The sequence below is a fragment of the Manis pentadactyla genome, chromosome 1, assembly GCF_030020395.1.
Source record: "Manis pentadactyla isolate mManPen7 chromosome 1, mManPen7.hap1, whole genome shotgun sequence".
Classification (NCBI taxonomy): Eukaryota; Metazoa; Chordata; class Mammalia; order Pholidota; family Manidae; genus Manis; species Manis pentadactyla.
In genome coordinates, this window is record NC_080019.1 from 227,830,834 (window position 1) to 227,854,897 (window position 24,064).

The 24,064-nt window shown below is 40.2% G+C and overlaps 1 protein-coding gene across 25 annotated transcripts in view; it reads left to right on the forward strand.

Annotated features, from left to right (window-relative positions):
* FHIT (fragile histidine triad diadenosine triphosphatase) overlaps positions 1-24,064 on the forward strand; it is a 1,315,417-nt gene that overhangs the window by 585,702 nt on the left and 705,651 nt on the right. The window contains exon 1 of one of the 25 annotated variants that reach the window (XM_057508149.1): positions 14,590-14,612. The exons of the other annotated variants lie outside the window; for them this stretch is intronic. The gene's annotated coding sequence lies outside the window, so the exon portion shown is untranslated. Of the gene's footprint in view, positions 1-14,589; positions 14,613-24,064 lie in introns of those variants that run through there. 25 annotated transcript variants of the gene reach the window in all.

Genomic DNA, 24,064 nt, shown 5'->3' on the forward strand with positions numbered 1-24,064 from the left:
CCTGATCTCAGTGTTGGTAATACATTATTCAGTATTCTTAATAACAGCCTGTGGTCGTGCCATTTATTCACTGGAGTTACTAAGTACTCAAAGCAGCACCCCTCAGGATATGCTTTATGGAGCAAAATTGCAGGTCTGGTGTGCCAGTCTCCTGTGAGCTTCAGTGGCCACTAAGTGTTCTGAGAACATTGGGACAAGTGCCCTCTTCCCTTCATTCCTGGGTTGGCAGTATTGGATAGGAATTCACTGTGGTTCAGTCCAACAAACATTTGTAGGCTCAGTGTCAAAACATGCACTGTACTCTGGAGATAAATTTTTTAATGTATTTGGTATTGTTGCTTCCTGTAAGGATCCACCCTCTTGGTGAGGGAGACCAGCTTCTAAAGAAATACAACACAGGGCAGTAAGTGCTGAAGTATGTGGTACACAACATGCTAAGACACAAAAAGGAGGAAATTAACTGGAAAAGCTTTTGCAAAGGGGGTAGGACTTGAATGGAGTCTGGAAGGCTAAGCAGGATCTTTTGAGAAGGCCAAGAGGCTTGGTAATTACTTGAAGTGGGAGACGTTGTAGATGCCCATCCCTTCGTGGTCTCTGTCCCACCACCAAAATTCTTATTCCTGAGTTAGATATTCTCTCAGGAGATGCCATACATGGAAATGTATTACAATCAAATATGTTACAAATAAAAATGCCCTGTTTCAGTCCAGATTATATAAATTCCAGTGTAACTCTTTAAATGATCCTTCACATTATCATCTTCCTCAGTGGGATTATTCCTACCACCTCTTTAGTGCTTACTATGGGTCAGCTTCTGTGCTGAGAAGCTACCATTTCTTTATTTCCACATCATCCTACCAGTGACTCCATAAAGCCTCACTTTCCCCACTTGTCTGCACGTTGGAATCACCTTGGCAGCTTCACAAATTGCTGATGACTGTGTTGTGGCCCCAGAGACTGTGATTTAATTGATCTGGGGCATAGCCTGGGCTTGGGGATTTCTAAAAGATCCCTATATGGTATGGTGACAAAAAGGCCTTAAATTGATTGTGATGATGGTTGTACAACACTGGATAGATTAAAAACTATTAAATTGTATACTTTCCATGGGTGAATTATATGGTATATAAGTTATATCTCAATACAGCTCTTACATTAAAAAAAAGGAAATCCTAGGTGACAGTGGTGTAAAGCAAATGGGGAAACTGAGATCTAGAGAAACTAAATAACTTGCCCAAACTTTCACAGCTAGCCAGGACAGAATGAGAACTCAGGCAGTTCTGTGACCAGCATGTACATCCTTCCAACTACACCATCTTTCTGTGTTCAGACATGAAGGTGACTTAGCTAACCCATGACTCAACAGACGCAGACTTGGAGAAATGTAACAGATTTGCTCCCATCTCTCCACACACCTTCAACATGTCATGTTATGTAAGCAGTGGATCTAATTTGCAAAATAATTGGCTTCAGGGAAAGATAAAGAACTAGCCTCTCTCGGGAATAAAATTCTCAGTCCCTTTATCACAGGACTGAAATGAGCTGAGCCAGCCTTCTGTGGTGACTGGGAGGCATCCTCAGAAGCACACTGAAAGAGGGGCATGCTGGTATCAAAGTTATAAATTCCAAACCAACTGTTCCACATCCTGGTACCTGAAAATAGAATTCTATTTAAAAGCTACTGCCTGGAATGTTACCTTGCTCTTTGTCAACCCTCTACTGAATGTGGGTACAAAATGTTCATAAAATTAGTTCAACTATAATAGAAATATTTGGGTTTTGGCTGTAATGGGGAATAAGAAGGCAAACCTGACAGGAAGGCCTGTTTGTAATAGTCCCAAGAAAACACGAAAATCACAAAAACTTTTGAAAGAACGAGTCTCTATCATAATGAATTGTCATAAATGAGGTTTCTAGAAAGAAAGTGTAAGTCCCTAGATTAGCACGACAACTTTTCCAAGAGAAAGGCTTTGTCTTCAGTATGCAGAGATGATCGCTGCTGACCTCTCCCTGGCTGCTGCTGATTTTCCCGTGTGCTCCCTTTTTGGTTCAGAAAGATGAGCTCAGCTTAGCGCTGAAAAGGAGCTCATTAAACGTGGCCTTTCTAGACGCTTAAAGGTTGAGTTCCGGGGCCGAGTTCAGTTCATTTTGTGTTAGCAGTTAGGTGCCAACTATCTCCTAAGGTATTGAGAAGACAAGCAATTTGCCATCGATTTCTTTTGCCAAACGTCAACTGTAAGTGAGTGAATTAGCTGAACTACTCAGGATTAAAAAAAAACACCAAAAACACCTGGCTTTGTCTGTAAACTTGCCCAAGTATTAGCCTGAATTGTTGTTTGTTTCGTTTTAAAATTAGTATTAATTTCCCTCAATGAAATCCACTGCCGTGACATTTTTCAGGGAGGAAGCCGTGCCTGTTAGAATGCAATAGTGAGGCACAGCGAGATGAACTGGGTGTTCTGGCATTCTCTGTCAACTGAATAGTTTGTATTGCCTCTCTTTTGTTTTCCAGTTGCCGCTGATGGTTACTGATTATCAGGCCGTCACCATGTGGCGTGGGCTGTTGGGGTACTGCACCCACCAGGGGCCTCACAGCGGCACCCACTGCTGTTTCCTCCCTTTCCTCATTGGCTCCTCCTTGCTTCCACCCATCACTAAGTACCATTAGCTCTTCTTCTAAAACACGTCTAGAATACGACCACTTGTCACTCTGCCGCTGCTGTTTCGCTAGTTCAAGCTGGGCCGTTTATCCCTCGGCTTCCATGTATACCCTCTTACCTGTCTGAGCTGTTCTCTTCTTGCCTAGCCATCATCCATTTTCATACAGCCTCCAGACCAGTTTTTTAAACTTTTAAATTAGATGATATTACTACTCCCTTGTTGAAAACCCCCAAAGGCTATCCATTTCAGTATGAACCTGGTCGAAAGGGTGTAGCCTGGCGTTGCACGTTCTGGAACAGCTGTCTGTCCGTCTCCCTTCTTCATCTTGATCCCGTTCCCCTGCTTCACCAGTTCTGCAGCCATGCTGGCCGTCTTTATGTTTCACTCATAATTCAACTTGGCCCACATCGGGCCTCTGTGTTTGTTCTTCTCTTTAATTAGAAGGTCTTGAGGGCTCCCAATAAATAGCAGCGCTCTTCCCTGCTCTGGTCCCTAAATTTCTCCAGTAAACTGTGAAGCAAACACAGGAACAGCCGAGAGGCCAGCTTGGTAGAGGGAGCTTTAGAGCTTACCCAAGGTGGCTAGCTCAGGAATTCTGTGTCATGGTATCCATATGAATGACCGAGGGCTCAGGTTAAATGCAAATTTTGATCTAGAAGGTCTGGAGTGGAGCCAAGACTTTGCATTCCTAACAAGCCCCTGGCGTGAGCCGCCGCTCCTCCTCAGACACACTGAGAGTGTGAAGGGGCTGGCTGGTATTGAACCTCCCAGTGAGGCTGACTAACATACTCTTATGGAACGTTCAGTGCTAGGCTCCCCTCAAAACCCGGGAGTGGATAAAAGCAGGCCATGCTAACTGCCCTGGCTGGCTGGCTGGCTTCTTCGCTCACCTAAGTCTCAAGACTTTGCTTCTCACAGGGAACCCACACGGCCGTTCAGTCTCGGGCAGTGATCCCACTGGCCTTTCCTTCCTCTCAGCAACATTACCCTATTCTATTATTTTTTTTCCAGTTCTCATAACTGTCTGAAAATCTTATTTTACTTCTTTCTCCTGATCAGAGAAGGGAGCTTGTCCCCTTGTTCCCAGCTGTAGCCCCATGACCATAAAGGGCGCTGCTTACTCTATGTAGTCACTAGTAAAATAATTTGGAGTAGTTACTCTAAGACAGCGTGACCATCAGTTCCGTGATGATGGGGCCTTTTCTTTTCTTTTGATCGTTATCCCCACACCTCCTAACATAGGGCCTGGGGCATGGCAGGTCCTGAATTCGTGAATGAGAACTCAAGTTAAAGGTAGGGAAGGCATGTTTTAGAGTAATAACTAGTGGGCCAAGTTCAGTGGCAGGTGTCACATTACTTAAATGCTGTCAGGAGCATCTCTGTGCTCTCCCAGTCTTTTTAAATTTTTATTTATTTTTTAAATAAGATACTAATTTCCAGACTCCTGTAGTCAGGGCAATAAAAAGTGAAGAGTGATTTGATTTGAAGACTGGTGCCTAACCAGTTGACAAAAGGCCTTTTGGGAGGTGGTTGGGGGGGGGGGGGGCGGAGGTGCAGAATGTATTCTATCACCTGTGGCTGCCAAAGATTGTACCTTGTAACGGGAAGCCCTTGTCCACCGACATTTCTGAGCACAGGCACAAACATTCCTGAGAGCCGTCAGTCCTTCTCTCTCTCATTTTGATGAGAATGATATCAGAACCACAAAGCCGGGTCCCTGAGTTGCCTTTCAAGTTGCAGTGGATAATGGCCTGAGTGTTTTTCTCATCTGTGACATTTGGGCTGTTGGCCTGTCCTCTGCCCACAAGGCCGCTGCACATGTGCTCATTTCCACATCTTTGATGGAGGCTTTTTTTTTTCCCTGTTTCATCATCACCTGAGGCCAAGGAAAATGGCTCAAACATTCTTTGATTAGCTCTTGTTCCATCCACAGAGGTGGCGAGGATACCATGTGGGTAACTGGGCTATCACTGGCTCAACTCGAGAAGAGGAGGGGGAGAAGGGATGAACTACATTTTGCTAAGAGTGTGTCTGGCGGCCCAGGTGATTTGGAGGAACAGCTATACAGAGAGCTTGGCCTTGTACATTGGCTTAGTTCTTTGTTTCTGAGACAGGGACCATGGGTGTAGTCTGAGTAGGGTGAGGGCCTCCAGAAAAAGCAAGGCAGGATATTTACGGTCAGAGTGATGTAACTACATGCAAGGAAACCCCCTACCAAAACTCTGTGTTAAACATTAGGCTCTGGAGTCATTCTTCAGGGAGATCAGTTGATACTCCCCAAATAAAGGAAAGTAGCCCATGTCTTTATTATGCTATTCATTTGTAATCATGTGTAAGATTCACTTTAGCATGCTAAAAGGGACTTAATGTCTCATCAAGGACAAACATCCTAAGACCACTTTTACGAGTCCACACCCTAAGCCCTTTATCAGTTCCCCCAAATCCTCAGCTGCCTATAAATCCCCTAGACAAGCACCACCTCGGGCTCTCTTGTCTCCTCCTGGTGTGAGCCAGGAGCTCTGTCCTCTCACTGTATCTCTAAACAAAAGCCTCTCGCTGGCTCTCCTACCTTGGGTGTTTGCTAAATTCATTCTTCAACTCCGCAAACAAGAACCCCGGCATCATTTCCAAAATGGAATTGGCTGTTACATAGGTCCAGCCTCGGAATCTATGTGATTTGGAACGTGTGTAATTACTAGACATGTCAGTTCTTCAGGGGCTTGTACTGTGTTGGTTTGGTCTGAAACAGGCTTGCAGGATACGGTAAACCCTAGAGAAAGAGACAGTAAAACGTGTCCATTATTCAACTGATGTTTATTGGTTACCCACCATTTGTCAGGTACTGTGCTTGTTGCTATCTATATGGAAGTGTTCAATGAAAATCTTGTTTCGTTTTTGGGGAGGGGCTTTTCTCTCTAGTCACTGGCTTCCTGCCCCCATCCCTCTCCTAAATACACCCATGCATTCACTCTTTGTATCCGGAAAAGCTAGCCTGCCTGGAGGCCGCCTGGCATCTGCTGGGTTGTGGCGGATATGCTAGGGAGGTAGAGTTTGTTACATAAAAGCGGAAAAGGGGCTCCACCGCACTCTCTTTGTCTCGGAATTGCCTGCAGCTGTGAATGTTGCTCTCACCGGTCTGCATTCCCAAACTGGCTGCCTAATTCTTCCCAGTTACCATTTTCAACTGTGGATGAGGGAGGAAGTCAGGTCATACCAGCACTGAGGACCCAGGGTCCTGGGGTGAGGAAGTAGGAGAATCCGTTTGGTTTCTGGCCTGAAGCAAGTTATTTAAGGTTTACTTATAGAATCCACAGACAACTACGAACTGCCCAGCCATCCATAAAGCAGTTCTTGCCCTCTAGGTGGCTTCTGGATCTGCTTGGGGAGGGTGACTGATAGATTACCCTGACCTCAGACATTATTTCCTGTCTTCAAGGAGATCGTGATCTAGTAGGTGAGACGGAGAATTACATGCATAGTTACAGTGTGTGTGATGGGTCCTATATTAGGAGTGTGTCACAGATACTATCAATAAGACAGAATAGTAGGACAGGCCTTTCTTTATGGATTAGACTAATTGGTGAAGGCCTTATTCTTCTGTAACAGATTGCATCATTGATAGCCATGATAATGGAATAATTTGCCCCCAAATGTGAGGTGCAGTTGTCTGTCATGTGTGTGTACTTTGAAACTCTGTAGCTCGCCCATCAGAGCATACCATGTTAGTTTAGTTTTGGTATTATTAACTGTAATCTGAAAACTTTGGAGCCATCATCCTGAAGTATCTGTACTTCTCCAGGCACAGGGCTCTGGCCTGTCCCTGGCAGCCCCATGTGCCCAGAGAAACAAAGACCTCATGGCATGTTGCACACGGGTGGTTTCCACGGCCACCAACATCGGAAGACTTGAATATCTTAGCTTAAGCAATTGAAGGATAGTTGGGAAAACAGGCAGGCTTCTTTAACCATGTTCATAGGTTAGCTTTGTAAAGAAATGGCTCAAGTACCCACAGGAGGAGCATGCTTTCCCTCATTTTCTAGAGCTGGGAGGTTAAACAGCCACCTGAAGATATGTATGTTTTCCACCCTCTCTGAATTTGTGGAGAAAGTGAGATGAGATTGATATTCACAAGCACTTGGTGGGCAAGAATCCTCTTGTTGGGCAAGTTTTGAAGAGCCAAACATTATACTGTACATTCTCCTCTAAAGCCAGAGAAAGTGCCCCAGCAATTTGAGAGGAAACGTCAATGAAGAAATAAAGTAACCATATGAAAAAGAAACTTCTGAGAAGTGCATTTAACAAAATAGAACTCAAGAAAGGAAATCTCAGCAGCAGCAACCTGAGAAAATGTCATCAGAGAATTTAGCTGTAATGGAGAGTGCTCCACAGTAAATGTGCACTTCACTTCTTTGCGGTGACAGTGACACAGCTTTTGTAATCCCTTCTAAATGCACCCTCAAAACGGGTTCATGTTTTCTGGCTTTGTACTGAATTTCATGGAAATAAGTGTCCCTAGGGAGTCTTTCAAGTCTTTCATTGTCTGTATTCCTTTTTTTTTTTTAAGCTCATTAATTCCCTGTACAGCTGAAAATTAATACTACCGTGGATTTATGGAATTTGCTAATTAGAAAGAAGCTTGACATTTACTAATACAAAACTATGAGTAAACCTAATTTAAAAATTATGTCACCATCAGAATGTTCCCATGGAAGCTGGAAGCCCAGAGAAAATGTGGTCTTTAGCTATTTATTAACAAGATGATTAGTCAGAGGATTACCATAGGACATGTTATTTCAAGGCTAGAAGTTTATTATTCATTTTCCTAATTCAAAGAGCTAAGATTCTGGGAGATATGCAGCTATCACATCCTTAGCCTGAAATGGGTGAAGCCATCTCAGGGTGCCATGAAAGCTTTCTCTGGATCACTAGTCTAAAGTCTAAAACTGGAATGAAAAAATAGGCTTGCCATGTTGTGCCATGACTCCAGTTGATTGTAATGACTATCTGGAACATTCTGTTAAGATGCTGCAGGAGAACATGTCCAAGCTGTAAGTGATGTCTGTCATGGGGACAGGAAGAGGAAGCCGTAGCGAGAGGGCCAGGCGTGGGCCTTTCTGATAAAGTTGAAACCAGGTAGTAGCCTTACTAAGCAACTTCTGTTCTCACCAGGGATCAGAGCTCTTGGAAATCTGTGTTTAGTGGGAAAAATGTTCTTCCTGGACAGTGTGTCAGGAGGAGCAAATAATGCCATCCTGGAACTCAAGAGCTTATTGAATGAAGCTATGACATGAAGTGGCTTCCTGTGGCCATCTGCGTGTACCAGGGAGGGAAGCAGGTTGGGGAGATCACAAGAGGCTGAGTGGCTGAGAGTTTGTTTGCCATTAGAGAGGAGAAGACAGGGTCTAGAGCACACACGTCTGTCTTGCCAGTAGCCGTTGTGCTTGTGGTTGATAACGGTCCATGCTGTGGCACACAGAGGCCAGGACTATGAAGATGGAGGTTAGGTTGTGCCAACAAGAGCCTGTGTCCTGGCAGGTTGTTGGAGTGGGGAGCATCTGAACAAGATCACTTGAAGCTAGGATAAAACTTTTCAGGAGAAAAATTTTAAAAACATTCTATTTGTTGCACTTTGGAAATTAACAGCCTTTCCTCACACGTCATTAAACCAAGGTACAAATATATATAGAGTACTACAAGCTGGCATTTGAAATGCTGTTTTAAAGAGCTTTTAAGACCACAGAACTCTAGAGATGCCACTCTGGGAGAGCCCTTATTATTTTCCTAGGTCCCACATACAGATACACTTAATTAGTGATTGCTTGTCAGCCTTTTAATTATCGTGTTGTGCTTCTCAACGGACTTGGCAGTGAAAGTTGCCATAAATTACCCTTAGAACAGCACATGCTCGAAGTAGGGTTGCCCCTAACTCTACCTGGTTCCCTCTTGTCATGGGTGAACTGGGTGAGCAGAGGAGGCACAGCCATGGGAGAACCGGAGAGAGGTGATAACACCCATGGCCCGGCCTGGCCTGGGCCCCCCTATGGCCTCTGAGTCATCGTCTCCAACCTGTGGAAAAACCACAGACTGACTCTGTAGGCAGCCGCAATTGTGCACTTGAAACTTAATTCCTTTCCTTAGCATGTCTTTTCCTGTGTTCTTCCTGTTACCGCCTCTTCTCACCCACCTGGGTGGGGACATTTGCAAGGACTGTTGCCACTAAAGCAAAGTATGGCAAGGGATGTGACATGGGCCAGGAATCTTAGCATCGCCAGGGAGGAGCAGAGGATTTTCTGGTAAAATCAGGGTAATGAAAATGCCTTGCAAGGCTATTGAGAGGATGAAGTGAGATATTTACATAAAGCATTTAACATAATGCCTGGTTTATAGCAAAGGCTGTAGGACTATTAGCTCTTGTTATTAATATGATTAACAAATGCCAATTTTAAATAAGCTGCCCACGTTTTCTGTCTCTACATGAGTAAGAGAGATGTTCTTGCTGGCAACCTATGTAGAAAAGCTGACCCCAAGCACTATTTTCAGAAATGGCTTTTCTTAGCTTCATAAAGCTGTAAAAAGAAGAACGTTCTTACCCCTGTGCAGAGGGTTAGACAGTGTCCAGCACGGCGCTCAGTGTGGATATGAGGCAGCAGCTGCACAGACACAGAAAGCTTCACACCTGAGTGAGGCCCCTGCTGCTCACCTGGATGCTGGCCTCCGGCACCTTCCGTGTGTTGCCATTTTCCTAAACCCACCCCAGACCTTCATCTTGCCCCGTCTTTCTCTGAGCGGTGCTTGGTAGCCAACTTGGCTTACTAAGAAGATCTTTGAGCTTTTAGCTAATAGGCATCCTTGACCAAGTCATTTGACTTCCGGATTTTATTTTCTCGGTATTTACTATACAGGTTGCTGGGGTTTAAATGAGGTAATGCGGGCCAAGTGCCTAATGTTGACCATGGCACACAGGAGTGTTCAGTCCATCCTTGTTTCCTGTCACTGGCTCAGGGCTCATGCTGCTACGAAAGGACATGAAATCCAGGAAGAGGTGGATTTTTGGATCAGTCCCATCTTCCCTCATTAACTACAGAGGCATCTTTATCATAGCTTCAGGGGGGAACAGCTCATTCTGCATCCTTTACCTTTCTTTACCTTTCTGTCCCGAATGGATCTGGGCCCGTCTTTCTTAGGTGCTCAGAAGCCTGTACAGATGTCAGTTAATATTTATCCAGCACTTCCGGTGTTTGAGGTACCATGCTGGACACTGTGGGAGATGTCAAAGAAGGTTTGTGCACAGACAGATCGCCCAGATGCTTTTAAGAGCCTCATTTTTCATTTGAGGTCAGGAGGAGATCAAAAGTAGCAGTAAGAAAGACACCAGTTTGTCTCCCGTTTGAGAACCCTCAGCCCCAGTAAACTCTCATGCAAGTGGAGAGGAGGTCAAGGAAAAATGAAACAGTGAGGTATTGGTGTAAGGGAAGAAATAGTATGTAAATGAGTACGGCCACACAGGAAAGCTGTTTGGAGTCCGTGTGAATCCTAAGACCAAAGTGAATGCCTAGTAGCCACCCTGCGCACTCCAGCTCTCCTGCCGAAGCTTGCCTGTAGACAGAAACATCCCACCTGACCTGAGCAGTAGAGCCACGTGACGGGATTCCGGGGTGGGTCTCAGTCTGCGTGCTCATTAGCCTTCGAAGATGCTCCTCAGTAGGCAGCCGAGGCCTCGTTGCTGTTCGTGAGAGTGAGCTAATGCTTCAGAGTTGTCAATTTCCTACTGGTGACAAACAGGATGAAGAGGTAATGAGATGGGTAGGAACGGAGAGCCCCGACGAGCGCCTGTCACGGGGAGCGGACGAGGAAATGAAGAAAACACCACTGTCACTCCAGGAGACGCGGGGAGATGCCTACTTGTCTATGGCACAGGGAAAGGGGAAGGCGTTTATTGGGCCAAGAAAAGGGGAACTCCCGTGGAGTCCTGGGTAAAGCCGGGCTGCAGAATCCGTGATGGAGCAAGAAGGGTCGGACTTGTACTGATCTCAAATTAATGTTGATTTAACATGCAGAAGTCGGGGAGGGTGGGGAGCACTGTTTTGAGACTCCATGGGAGAGACCCTGCCTTAGTGATGAGTTGAAGTAAGGTAACCATGCTCGGCCCACTGAGGACATAAGGTAGAGGCTATGGGTTGACTTTTCGTGATTTCATTTACCAACATCTTCTGAGGATCTGGGAGAAGCCAGTGAATGGATGGTTCAGGCAGTCAAATGATTTTCCTACATGCTCTTGAACAGGAATGGAGGAAGATCATCTTCATATAGTTCTAAACTTGTACCCTTACTAGATCATACCATTTGTAGTAGACTGTTAAGTGATAGATTTTATCAGCCATGCAATTATCTTCTAAATAGCACAATTAGAAATTGCTGAATATGGTAGAACTCTTAAATAGAAGTATGTTCCATCTATAGATTATAAGTGACACATAGCTATAATTGACACCATAATTAGCCTTACTCTTCCATTTTAGCAGAAACCTGAGAGTGGCATTGCTTCACACAAAAAATCAGTCATTTCACACTGGTTAAAAAGTGGTGGAATCATTTTGTTTGAAGAGATCATCATCATTGTCTTATATTTATTTATGCTGGAAGCTTTAATTTGTTCAATGTTAATATTCAAAATATACCACCGTTTGGGTCATTTTGCTTTGGCATTACAAATTTTAACATGCAGAAAGTCTTTAAAAAGCAACAAAAAACAAAAAAAAAGTAAAAGACCCTGGGTGTCAATCTCTGAGAGGCCTTCGCTCTCACATAGGGATGCTAACAGGTGATTCCTGTCTCTGGAAGATGGCAGCTGATTTAGGTCATGCTATCATCCAGCCCATGGAGATGAACTCCTATGAATCTTTATGACTAAGTAAAGAGTACAGTATAAGTGGAAATGCAGTAGAAATTTTGGTTACTCCAGAAGGATACACAACATAAAGGTGATTTTTCAATATATAATTCTCTTCCTTAAGCATTTTAATGCCATAACCTGTAGTTCCCCTCTATTGTAGTCGTATTAAGATATGGTTTGGGTTATTTTTACCACTAAGATAAATCTTAGCCTGTATACTTCTTAGAAATCTGCTTCCTTTTTATTCAAACTTCTGTCTTTCCCACCTGAGCTGGTTATCTACAAACACAGGCTGTTGATTTTCAAATGGCTCTAGGCCTTGATGCTGCTTGTTATAGTCCTTCTCCACCTGTGTTTGGTTTGGCAGGGAGCATTTTTTAAATGACAAAAGTATTTTAAAATTTTATACATTTTTGCACATATGGTACTGTGTTTAATACTCAAGATCAGGTTGAAGTGTAAAAACACATAGAAGTCACCCATTCATTCCCTATATATTTCTTTACTAGATGAAAAGTACTTGCAGGAACAAATATATTTTTTTATAGGTGGGTTCTTTTTGAAGAACAGATCTCTGGCCGATCAGAGGGAGTAGGGGATTGACAATTCACATTCCCCAAGGATACTTCAAAATAATCCCTTCAAATAGCTTCTCCAGTGTGTGGTCCTGGTAGAAAATAAAAGTACACAGAAAAGACAGTAGAATTGATTCCAAACCCATTTTCCTAGAGGAAAAGTACACTTGATTTCCAGATTTTCCCTATGTACATGTACACACATAGAAATGATATAAAAATATTTTATATGTGTACCCACTCTTCTTTGAAAATCAATTGCATAGTTATGTAGTATAAATATAAAACTATATGTAAGTACAAGGTTAGGTTATGTATATTATAAATATAAGGCTATGTCTTCTGCACTTGTATTTCACTCTTTCATTGGGTAAATAAGCTACAAAGCAGATGTCATTATGGAAGAATGGGGTGGTGGCAAGGGTATAACAAGTCCAAAGAGCTCTGGGCAGTACTGGGAGTGGGTGTGTAAGTTCTTGTCAGAATGAAAGCACGTTAGAATGAAAATGGGAGCTCTTAAAACCATAACAAAACAACTAAGAAACCCCCAAGAGACCCTGATGCCCATGTCTCAGCCAGAACAATTACACTGAAATATCTGGGAGAGGGCCGCTGGTGAGGACGCTGAGAAATTAGAACCTTCATTCATTTATGGTAGGAATGGAAAATGGGGGAATTGCTAAGGAAAACAATTTGGCAGTTCCTCCAAGTTAAATATAGAGTTTCCATATGACCAGTTTCACTCCCAGGTATTTACCCAAGTGAATTGAAAACATATGTCCATACAAAAACTTACACCTGCATGTTCATAGCAGCACTATTCATAAATAGCCAAAAAGTAGAAATAATCTAAATGTCCATCAACTGATTAATGCTTTAAAAAAGTGTCATATTCGTACAATGGGATATTATTCAGCCTTTAAAAGGAATGCAGTACTGATCCATGCTACAACATGGGTAAACACTGAAAGCATTATGTTATGTGAATAAAGCCAAACACAAGGCTACATATTGCACGACTTCATATATACGAAATTTCCAGAATAGGCAAATTCCTAGAGCCAAAAGGAGATTAAATGGCTGCCAGCGGCTGTGGGGAGAGGAAATGTGGAGCAACTGCCAGTGGGTGTGGGGTTTCTTTTGGGGGTGATGAGAATATTCTGGAATTAGAAAGTGGTGATTGTTGTACAACCTGAACTATACTGAGAATCACTGAATTGTACATTTTAAAAGGGTAAACTTGATAGTATGGGCCTTGTATTTCAGTTTTCAAAAATGTTAGGAAAAAGTAATTGGGCATGGGGACTTCTTTTTTAAGCTCCTGAGGTGATTTTAATGTAAAAATCAATTTTAAAAATGAAATTTGAAAACTGAACACCCTATAACTTAAATCTTTGTCATCATGAGCTTCTCTTGACTCACTGAAAGAAACACCAAAATCTTCCATGAGCTGAACCCTACCTACTTTTCAAACCTGTCTCCTCACGTCTTTGTTCTGCTTCCTGTTCTCCGATGCCTCCATCCCGGGTTCCTTCCATTCCTCAAGGCCTGGAGCTCATTCCTGCCTTGGCCCTCCCCGTTTCCTCTGTATGGAACCTTCTGTTCCCAGATGCTCACATGTAGTTGGCTCCTTATCATTTAAGTCCCAGATCAAATGGTCGGTTCCCTTTCCTGAAACACTGAACCAGTCACTTCTACTTCCTCCAAGTCACTATTTTTGCATACTAATTTTTTCCCTCAAATCACAATCAGAAATATTTTTGCTTGTTGATTGGTTTGTGGTCTCCACCATTTATTGTTCTTATCACCTTGTATCTAGAATATTCTGTATTATTTTTTCCCTCAGATCACAATCAGAAATATTTTTTCTTGTTCATTGGTTTGTGGTCTCCACCATTTATTGTTCTTATCACCTTGTATCTAGAATATTCTGTGGGAGTAGGAGCTTTTTCTGGCATGTTCACTACTAGAAGAGTATTTAGAATATGGCAAGTATATAATATTTGATGAGTGAATAAATGAGTAGAGATTAAGGAGGAACCAGTTCAAGGAAAGATTATTTCAGTGGGGCAATGCCTGGATATCTTTGTAAGATAAGGGGGAAAACTAGTGAGAGTGAGATTACAGATGATAAATAAGCAAAAGCTACAAAACATTAACAGGACAGGGGAGAAGGCAAGGGAGCTGAAGAAGTGAGATCTTGAGAAAGCAGTTGGCATTTTGAAATACCTATGTGTTCCCTTTTTATAAATAGCTGAGTACTTTTTTTGACTTGTTAACGATTGAAATTTTTTTCTTTAGTGACACCATAGGTTGATGACTTAATATACTTTAGTGAAAATTACTTTTTTTGTCTTTCTGTAAAAATATTACAGGTACACTTTTGTTTGAATTCAGAGATACTTGAGGCCATCCTCTTTCTCATTCTTTTTGTCTCGCGGGATATTCCTATACTGTCTCTTGTGGAATTTTGGCATATGCCTGTAAGTTTATAATATTTTATAAATAACCTAAACTTAAATGCATGTCTCCAGCTATCCATTTATGTAACTTGATTATTTTCCAAGTCATCAATAAAATGTGTTTGAGAGCCTCGCCAGCTGAACATATGTTCTTCCACAGTGTGTTGACAGGTCATTTTTCCTGTTAAAGTTAGCCTTGAGATCCATTAGCCAACAGTTTTTCAAGCTCATTTACATTTTTGGTTGCCATTTGAGCCCCCAGTTTTTACATGAAATGAATTGAAATAGAAACCTACTTCCCAGTTTGTAGAAGAGCCTGGAATTATTTGCAGCATGGTTCTTATGGTGGCCCCTGGAGAGGGCTGGTCCTGTCTTCTAGGGTTGTTCTAGACTCCTGCCATTTGCTGAGTCATGTCAGGATATAAAAACGGCAGATTATTTTTTAAGAAAATCCTATCACCCCAGGCATAATGAAATAACCCATTTATTTTTTCAAGGTAAAAGAAAATGTTTTTAATTATCTTAATTAAAAGAACAGTATTTCTTTCTCATCATGTCTGGCTTCTTGGTTGCCTCAGAGATGTCCGTTTTCATAGCAGACTGTTTTAGCTAGGACAGTTAGAAGAAGTCATTTCCTCCTACATTATAGTCCTAAGTAATAACAAATTTTATTAAAACTCTGGAGAGTCAGAAAACCCAGTGCTGATAAAGTTATGGGGAAATGGGCCTTCTCCTTTTATTACTTTAGATGTAGGTTTTTAGAAATATTTCCTGAGAGATATTTAGCAGCATATATCAATAGCCTTGGAGGTTCCATAGCCTCTGGCACAGTGATTTTCAAATCTAAGAACTGATGCCTGTAAAGCAATCAAAGAGATGTGTAAACATTGATGAATGAAGGATCTTCCTCATAGGGTTGTCAGGAGGATTACTAAGTATTTATATAGAAATTGCTTAGAATAAAAGTACTGAGTAAGTGTCAGCTGTCATGTCTACCTTTCTATTATTCAGTCAGGAGCTACTTTTTAACAGACACTGTTCTACCTGTAATACAGAGAGGTTAGAAGTCACCTAATGTAGTGCAGTGTCAAATACATGGTTTTATTTTTTAACAATTTCATACAGTTTATAGGAAAGTACTAGTCTAAGCAACTTACCAATACTGAATTATGTGTTGGCTGTCAGTTAACAATTGTTCCTTTGAAAAAATTTGACATTGCTTTTTGACTGGGTAAAATGCTGTCAACAATATGGTGACCAGCTTTATCACATACTTACTTTTGTGCTTTACGTGCGTCCTTGAGAAGAAGGTACTGTTACTGTCCCTGCTCATACATGACCTTGGAGCTGTGTTCCTAACTCACCATCCGAGAGGTTCTGCTGGGGTCGGCCTAGGATGGAGCTTATGGATCTGTGTTAGAGAGCTCCCAAGATGGTTTCAATCGGAACTAGTGATCTGGACACATACTTTTCAAGCTTGGATATGCACACAACACAAATAGGAATCTTGTTAAAATACAAATTGTGGCAGATTTGTGATGGAGCCTAGCAATTTGCATTTCTAACTACTGTCAGGTGACAAACATGTCATTGTTCAGTGGACCACATTTTAAGCCAGCTACTGTGTTGCTGGTGGGGATATGTAGACTTTTCATTTATCCCAAAGAAATTGTGCTGTAGGGAAAAGAGAGTAATCATGAAACGGGTCTTGGTAGCCTGTTGATTAGGATTTTGCGTCTGCATGAGCATAGCCAGTCAGGTGCATTTGCTGAAGTCCTGAGTATCTCAAACTTGAGTTGCTGGGTTTGGAAGGCACTCACATTTTCAAAAAGAAGTTTATACTTTGTGTTTTCCTTTCTATGCAATAATATGGAAAAAATAGAGATAGGCATATCTTCTGAATCAGAGGTGAGAGGTGACTGTCTTAGAGTACTGCCATGTGGTCTTGTCACCAAGGGATCCCCTACAGTGACATTTATCTTTAGTTTCTGAAAGTGAGGTCTGTGAAGTTCTACATTCCCAAGTTTGAGGAACCCTTGAATAGTATCCACTATAAATGATAACCTCTGAAGGAGACCCTCTAAGGTTCCAAGTGAATCTGAGTAAGCCACTTGCCTTGTTAAGCTTACTCTACATCTCTTAAATGAGAGGGCTGGGCCAAAGTGATCTCCTAGGTCCATTTCTGCTCAAATTCCAGAGCTGATTTTTAATTCTGGGTGACAGGTTTAGAAGCGTATGACGGTTATTTTAGTTGAACATTAACGTAACATTTGAAAGCAAGCCAGGAGGAAACCTGATATACCCTGAAATGAGCTGTTGTCATCTCCTGTTGTTAATGGTTAGGAATTTCACATTTTGGGGCACTTGCTTTTGTGGCCATTGAACCTTATTCTGTGACAAGTTAGGCTGTCTATCCATCCCTGTCAGTAAATGACTGATTACGTCCACTGTCACAAAATTAAATGTGACTACTACAGAACTTAATTACATCCTTTCTGTTCTAAACTTGGAGGACAATGTTCTAAAAATGATGTGGTGCTATTAGTTAATGAGAATTAAGGGCATAGAAAGGTACAGATTGGTTATAGGAGATAGAGATAGGCTATAGAGAGAGAGAGGGTATAGAAGGTAGAAAGGCCAAGAGAGGGGTACAACTTCCATAGCTGAAAAGATGGGTAATGGAGACTCATTAAATACCTTGAAGTCACATATTTTTAGTTAAAAATAAAATAAGTTATTAGTAAGGAATATACATTTAAAAATTAGTTGGCTAAAAATATAAGACTTTGGCTTTCATTGATATATTTCTGTTGTTTATAAGGAGGCATGTTAGGCCTCAGTCACAGTTTTTAGAGTGTGCCTAGTCCCTGCTATTCTGTTTTAGCTAAAGCTCACTGTAAATCTAAGGGCCTAAACCTTAGACTTAAGTCCCTAACCCAGTACTTGATTCTCTGGGTGCCAGAAGCCATCATCTCCATATTTATTAAGAAACAGATCCCAAGAGATGATTTCTCCCTGAGAATTCAATAGAATATAGGTACACCCAGCCTTCATCTTTGTTTTTTAAAAAATCAGCAATTTTACTTTGGCTTAAAATGAAACTGCTTTCTGCCATTTTCATGTGAGAGGAAAGTATTTACTATTTATCTCAGCCTTGCAGACAGTTCCAGATCCTAGAGATGCAGAAATCTTCCCATCACATAATATTGGCTCTTGGACCTTTCTCTACTTGTTTTTCTTTGATAGTTCCTAGAGTATTTTTTCTACACCATTGAAATTAAAAGTTGAGGGATGTTGTCTGTTAGCGGAACAAATGGAAAAGATTTTATCACAATTAAAGAAGCAGGATAAATGGAGTTGAGCAAAGAGAGATAAAAAAAATATTGCCAGTTTTGGTAGTATTTCATTGGACAACATAGTGAGGATGTGCTTTACATACTCTATTATGCAGTTTTTTCATGTGACATATCTGAGCATGTGAATTTCAAGGAATTGCTGAAGATCAGGGCGTGGCAGAGCCACTCTGCATGTGTGCTTTAAGCTCCCATTCCACCTCTTCATGCTTCCTTTTAATAAAAGGTAGTTTGTGAATTGCATGACGACATCAAAGGGGAAGGAACAGTGAAGAGGTCAAGGGCAGTCAATGTTTCAAATTGTTGGCAGACTAAACTCATGAGAAGAAATGTAGTAGAAATACACGAGCTTATTGGCAAGAGTGGTACCTCAGAAGAAGAGAAATGAGGGTCAGGGTAGCCTCAGGTAGAGGAGAAATGGGAAATGATAAAAACGTACCACTAGAAATTTGCTTGATGGATGAATAGCAGAGTGAATATCATCAGTGGTCAGATGGATTGAGGCTGTCTCCCAAAAGGCGTCAGGAAGAAATAAAAAGATGGGAAGACTGTTGAAAGAATTACAAAGGAGGGAATGAATAGAGATGTAAGATGGAATTCCTAAAAGGCTGAGAAGTAAACTGAAGTCAGGGAATGTTTGAAGAAACAATGACCAAGAATATAAAGAATGAAATGAAAACTGAATAGCTCATATGGAAAAAGATAACAGACCACCAAATAGGAGAGATGAAGAAAGTACTCAATTATGGGTTGAATAATGTCTCCTGCCTCCCAAGAAAGGAACCTCAGAACTGAACCTTATTTGGAAATAGGATCTTCGCAGATGATGGTTAAGATAAGCTATATTGGCTATCCTGAATCCAATGGCTTGTGTCTTTATAAAAAGGAGAGAGGACACACAGAAGAGAGCTGTGTGAAGATGGAGGCAAAGATTAGTGTGATGCATCTATAAGCCAAGGAATGCCCGGGATTGTTGGCATCCACCAGAAGCTAGGAAGAAGCAAGGAAAAATTCTCCTCTATAATCTTCAGTGGGAGCACGGCCCTCCTGACACCTTGACTATTTCAGACTTCTAGTCTCTAGAACTGTGTGAAAATTTCAGTTGTTTGAAGCCACCCAGTTTGATCATTTGTTACTGAGCCTTGGGACAGTTATACATAACTGTACACTCAGACCATTTAGCAAAGCTCTAACGTTTATGAGATGAAAGCTAGAACACCCTCCAGTGAACAGGAATCTTACCAGTATTGGACTTTTCCTCTATAGCAACACCAGAATGTGAGAGGGCAAAGAAATAACACTTTTCCAAATGTTGAAACAAGCAAGTGTGAAGCTTACAGTTTTATTTCTGGTTACTTTATATAAGTGGGAGGGTAAAATAAAGATATCATCCTGTCTCAAATCTCCATTTGCCACATATAGACCCTCTCTGAAAATATTTGAAGAGAATGTACTTTTGTGCCAAAAAAAAAAAAAAAAGGCAAAATGGGAAGAAGTAGTAAATTGTGGGAAATTACAGCAAGTGGGGAATTTAGTGATTTTTGTATGAACATTGACAACTTTCATTTCTAGGAGCAAGATAGGGTAAATAATCATAAAATTGCCCACTGAAAAGTAATTTGAAATGCTGTGTAGGATATACAAATATTCCCTCAAAGGCATAGTTGAGCTTTGGGAAAAGAAAGGAAGAGGGGCCAAAGACTAAAGAGGAAGCCAAAATTCAGAAGAGGAAGTTAATGCTGAACCCACTTGTGCCTGGGATGAGGAGCATGTGTGTATAGACCTTTGTAAATAATGTAAATGAAAAACAAGCTCACCAGAGTAAGCAGTGTCCAAAAGAAGAGGAAACAAAATGAAACAAAGCCAGCATATCAATAACTATTTGAAATTTTAATGCAATATTTCAACACATTAGCAGCTGGAGAGGATGGAGGATGAGATCTGAAAGAAATCCAAGGTGGTGAGGTTATGCTAAGGATGTAGAGAGTGACTGCTTTTACAGTGGGAAAATTGAGCATTAGTATGGATTGTAATAAGAATAACCATGAGTGAAATTAAAGTAGACTGTAGAATTTTCATACCCACAAGAAAAAAGTTGATCCTAGCCAGTGGAAGGTAGGAAGGAGAAAAAAGGGAAAGAGATAGGATGTTCAAATTAAGCTCACTGAATATTTGGCATAAATGTATGGGGTTAAACTAATCAAGACAGATTGTCCAATAGATTGAACAGAATGTTATAATAAATTATTTATAAAATAAAAGAACCCAGGCTGAATATAAGGGGCTGGAAAAAGTTACCCATGTCAAATACAAAAAGAAAAAAGAGCAATAGATCAAGGGAGTAAAACAGGAACATACACAACATGCAACAATAGAGAAAGCTGAAATTTATGGCATTGGGCATGGATTAAGCAAATGTAGTTACAAAAAGTACAGTCTTTTCAGAAACTGATGGAACAGTAAGACAATAAACAGAAAGATGACTTGGATAACAATGAATTTGCTCTACCATGCCCATAGAACTTCTTCTGCAGCAAGTGCAGGATACATTTTATTTTGGGGGCATGTGTAGAGTAATGCTTTAACTACAGTGCTTTCAAATCAATCATCATTAACAAAGATAGCAGAAACATCCCATATGTCTAAAAGCAAAAAGGTTTACTCTACTCTGAAATAACCCTGAAGTTAGATAGATATTAAGAATAGCAAAATTTTAAAGCTGAGTGATAATAAAAGCACAGTACATCAAGATTTGAAAGAGCTCGCTAATGGAGGACTTTGAAAGCACTGTATGGCGCTTGTTACCCAGGAGAAAAGTAGAAAGACTAAAACCCCAGTAAGTTCAAAGTTGGGCTCAAGCAATTAGTAAAACTGCCATATGGTAAATCTGAGACAAGAAAAATAATATGGCAAATCAAATGTAGATGGAGAAAATAAAGTAGAAATAATAAAAGCAAGAGCCAAAAAATGGTTCCTTGGAAAACTAGATATAATTCCTACAAGACTGATGAAGGAAAAAACATAATAAGCAAAATACGAAATAGGTAAAAGAAATAATTATTCACTTTTTTTTCCATTAAAAAGAATGTGATTTTTTTTTTTTTTTTTACCAGTGTAGATGAAAATTTAGGTGAAAAGGATGTATGGCTATAAAATTGATGCCAGGAAAGAAACTTAATCAGCAACCATTAAATACATGATAATGATTATCAAAATTTAATCCTCCCTGTCATACAAAAAGAGGCCCAGTCAGTTTGACAAGTAATTCTCTTTAACTCTCAATGAATGGAAAATCCTTGTTCATAAGACTTCCTATAGAATAAAGAAAAAAGCCAACCTATTAAGTTTGATTTTGAAACTAAATATCTGGTTAAAAAAATAAATTGACCAACTTCCTTATGACACTGAGAATTAACACTAAGAATTCAAATTTAGCAGTATATTAAAAAATAATTATTTTAACTAAGTTCAATTAACTATAGTAAAAGATTGTTTTTAAATCAATTAACTATAGTAAAAGATTGTTTTTAAAAAACATCCTATCACTATAATCTCACACATCAATGGCAAAGAACAAGAAATGGTCTGATCAATGATAAAGAAAAAGCATTTAATAAACAATTTTTTCTTTTACAAATTGAATCAACCCTTAGCAAACTTGAAATGGGGAATTTTTTTTTTAGCTTAAAGCTTTCTACTTAACACCTATGGCAGACATCATTCTTGCTGGAAAAACAACATTTCAGTTTATTCCTTTTAAGGTTGGAAACAACACAGGGGTGCTGGTGTCACTTCTTGACACCTTAACAGGTACCTAACCAATGCAGTTAAACCAACCAAAGTAGAAAAGTTGAAATGAGAGAGAGAACTTCCATTATTTCTAAGTAAAACCACTTATATAGGAAACCAGATTAAACCAACTGGAACTGTTAGCTACCCCGGAAGAGTTCAGCTAGGTTTCCAGCTTATGAGCAACATAAAAAAATCAGTAGCTTTCCTCTATATTGGGAATAACCAATTATAAACTATGATGATAATAATATACCATGTACAATAGTGGCATAAACTAAAAATTATCTAGGAATAAATCTAGGAATTCATAAAACATATAAAGGAAATTTAAAACCCTATTACCAGAGTTTTATTATGGTATTACAGAGCATAAATGCAGCATTCATAAATGGACTGATTGAATATTGTGAAGATATCATACTTTACCTATTAAAATTTAAATTCATTGCAATTCCCATCAACATCTGAGCTAGAAGTATTTTGAAGGGGCAGAGTTGCATCTAAACTATACGTGGGGTTATAAATAGGGACAAAGAAGGATCCTCTCCTTACAAGGCATTAACATTACACAGCAGGAGTTGGCAAACTTCGGCCCACAAGCCAAATCCAGGCTGTTGCTTGTTCTTAGGATAAAGTTTTATTGGGACACAGCCACATCCATTCATTTATGGCAGCTTTCATGCTGCCATGACAGGGTTGAGTGGTGACAACAGACTGTGTGGTCTGTTGAATCTGGCCTGTTGGAGAAAAAATTTGGCGCCCCCTGTTCTTCAGCATCTGGCATAGACTCAGAATATAACAGTCTCATTCCTGTGTCGTATGGGCACTTGGTATAATCATTCCCAGCAATTGGTACTAGGAAAATTGGCTCACAAAAGGAAAAAATTAAACCATTTCCATACTTCATACCATAAACGAAGATCCAAGTAGGTTAAATACCTATCGGTTAAGAATGAAAATACAAAGATGAAAATTTAAGAATATATTTTTTAACCTTATGGGAGAGAAGAGTTTATTACATAAGATTCACAAAGCATAAACCATAAAATGAAAATTGATGAATACATCAAAATGACTGCTTTTTGTTCAATGGAGGGTACCAACAGGAAAAGTAACAGATGGCAACAATATAATTGTCATGTTTAATAGACCAAGATCAATATTTAAATATACGAGGGACTCTGAAAGATCAGAAAATGGAAGGGAGAAAACCAGTACAAAAGATGGCAAAGGATGGATTGGCAATTCATAGAATGAGAAATACGCAAATGGAGACGAGTTAAAACTAAGATGCCATTTTGCCTTTCCTTGCAGCAAAACTAGGACATCAGATATTCTCAAGTGCTAACAAGGATGTGGGAAAGTACAAGTCTGTTGGTATTATTTCTGGGAATGCAAACTGGTGCATATTTTTAGAAAACCTAAGTATTAAAAAAACCTAAGTAATGGGAATCTAGCATAGAAACCCTGGAAAATATATGTCAGGATAGTTATCATGGTGTTATTTGTGGTAAATGACTGGAGACAAGATAGCTCTTCAGCACTAGAGGGATGGACAAGGAAAATTCAAAATTGGAATATTGAGAGAGAGAATAAGCAGGGAAAAGGAAAGAATTGCATTTTGTTTATGGTAACATAGATGGGTCTCCAATACAATGCTGAGAGAAAAAGGCAGAATGCAATTTAAAGCTGATACAATTTATATACATGTTTTAAAGTCATGTACAAGAACTCTGAATATTTTTGACATATAAATATTTATAAACATGCAATGAATATTCTAAACACAACATTACTAATGAAAAAATGTAGCCCTGTGGTAGGAGAGGAAAGGGACCCAGCATAGCCAACCCTGTTTGGTGACATCATCCTTTTTATAATCCTGTTCATTTTTCTCCACTGGTTGATCTCTTTTCTTCAGTTTTGTGGCAGGGTGGTTCCTGAATTAGAAAAAAGAGAGGCTCCCCAGGGTGGTGGTGTATATTAGTCATTGAGAAAGTAACTGTCACATATAGGCATCCAACTGATGGAAAATCATTCCTTGGTAACTCTAGATGCCCAGTGCCAAATCTTACTTCAACCCCCAACTCACATCCCAAAACAGGATATGAAACATTTCTCATACTTTGCTCTATCCTGGCTCTGTATCAGTCAGGAGTTGTTCTCATCTTGAATTCTCTTTTGTCCCTTCCTTCTTTTTCTCAAAATTTGGAAATTTTCCTATTGTAGTCTGGGAGTGCTCATATGTTCGTGTAGTTGTAGGTTGAACAGTGTTAGTACCCTTTCTAAATTGCCTTTATATAAATAAAGATAAAAGCATTTAAGACC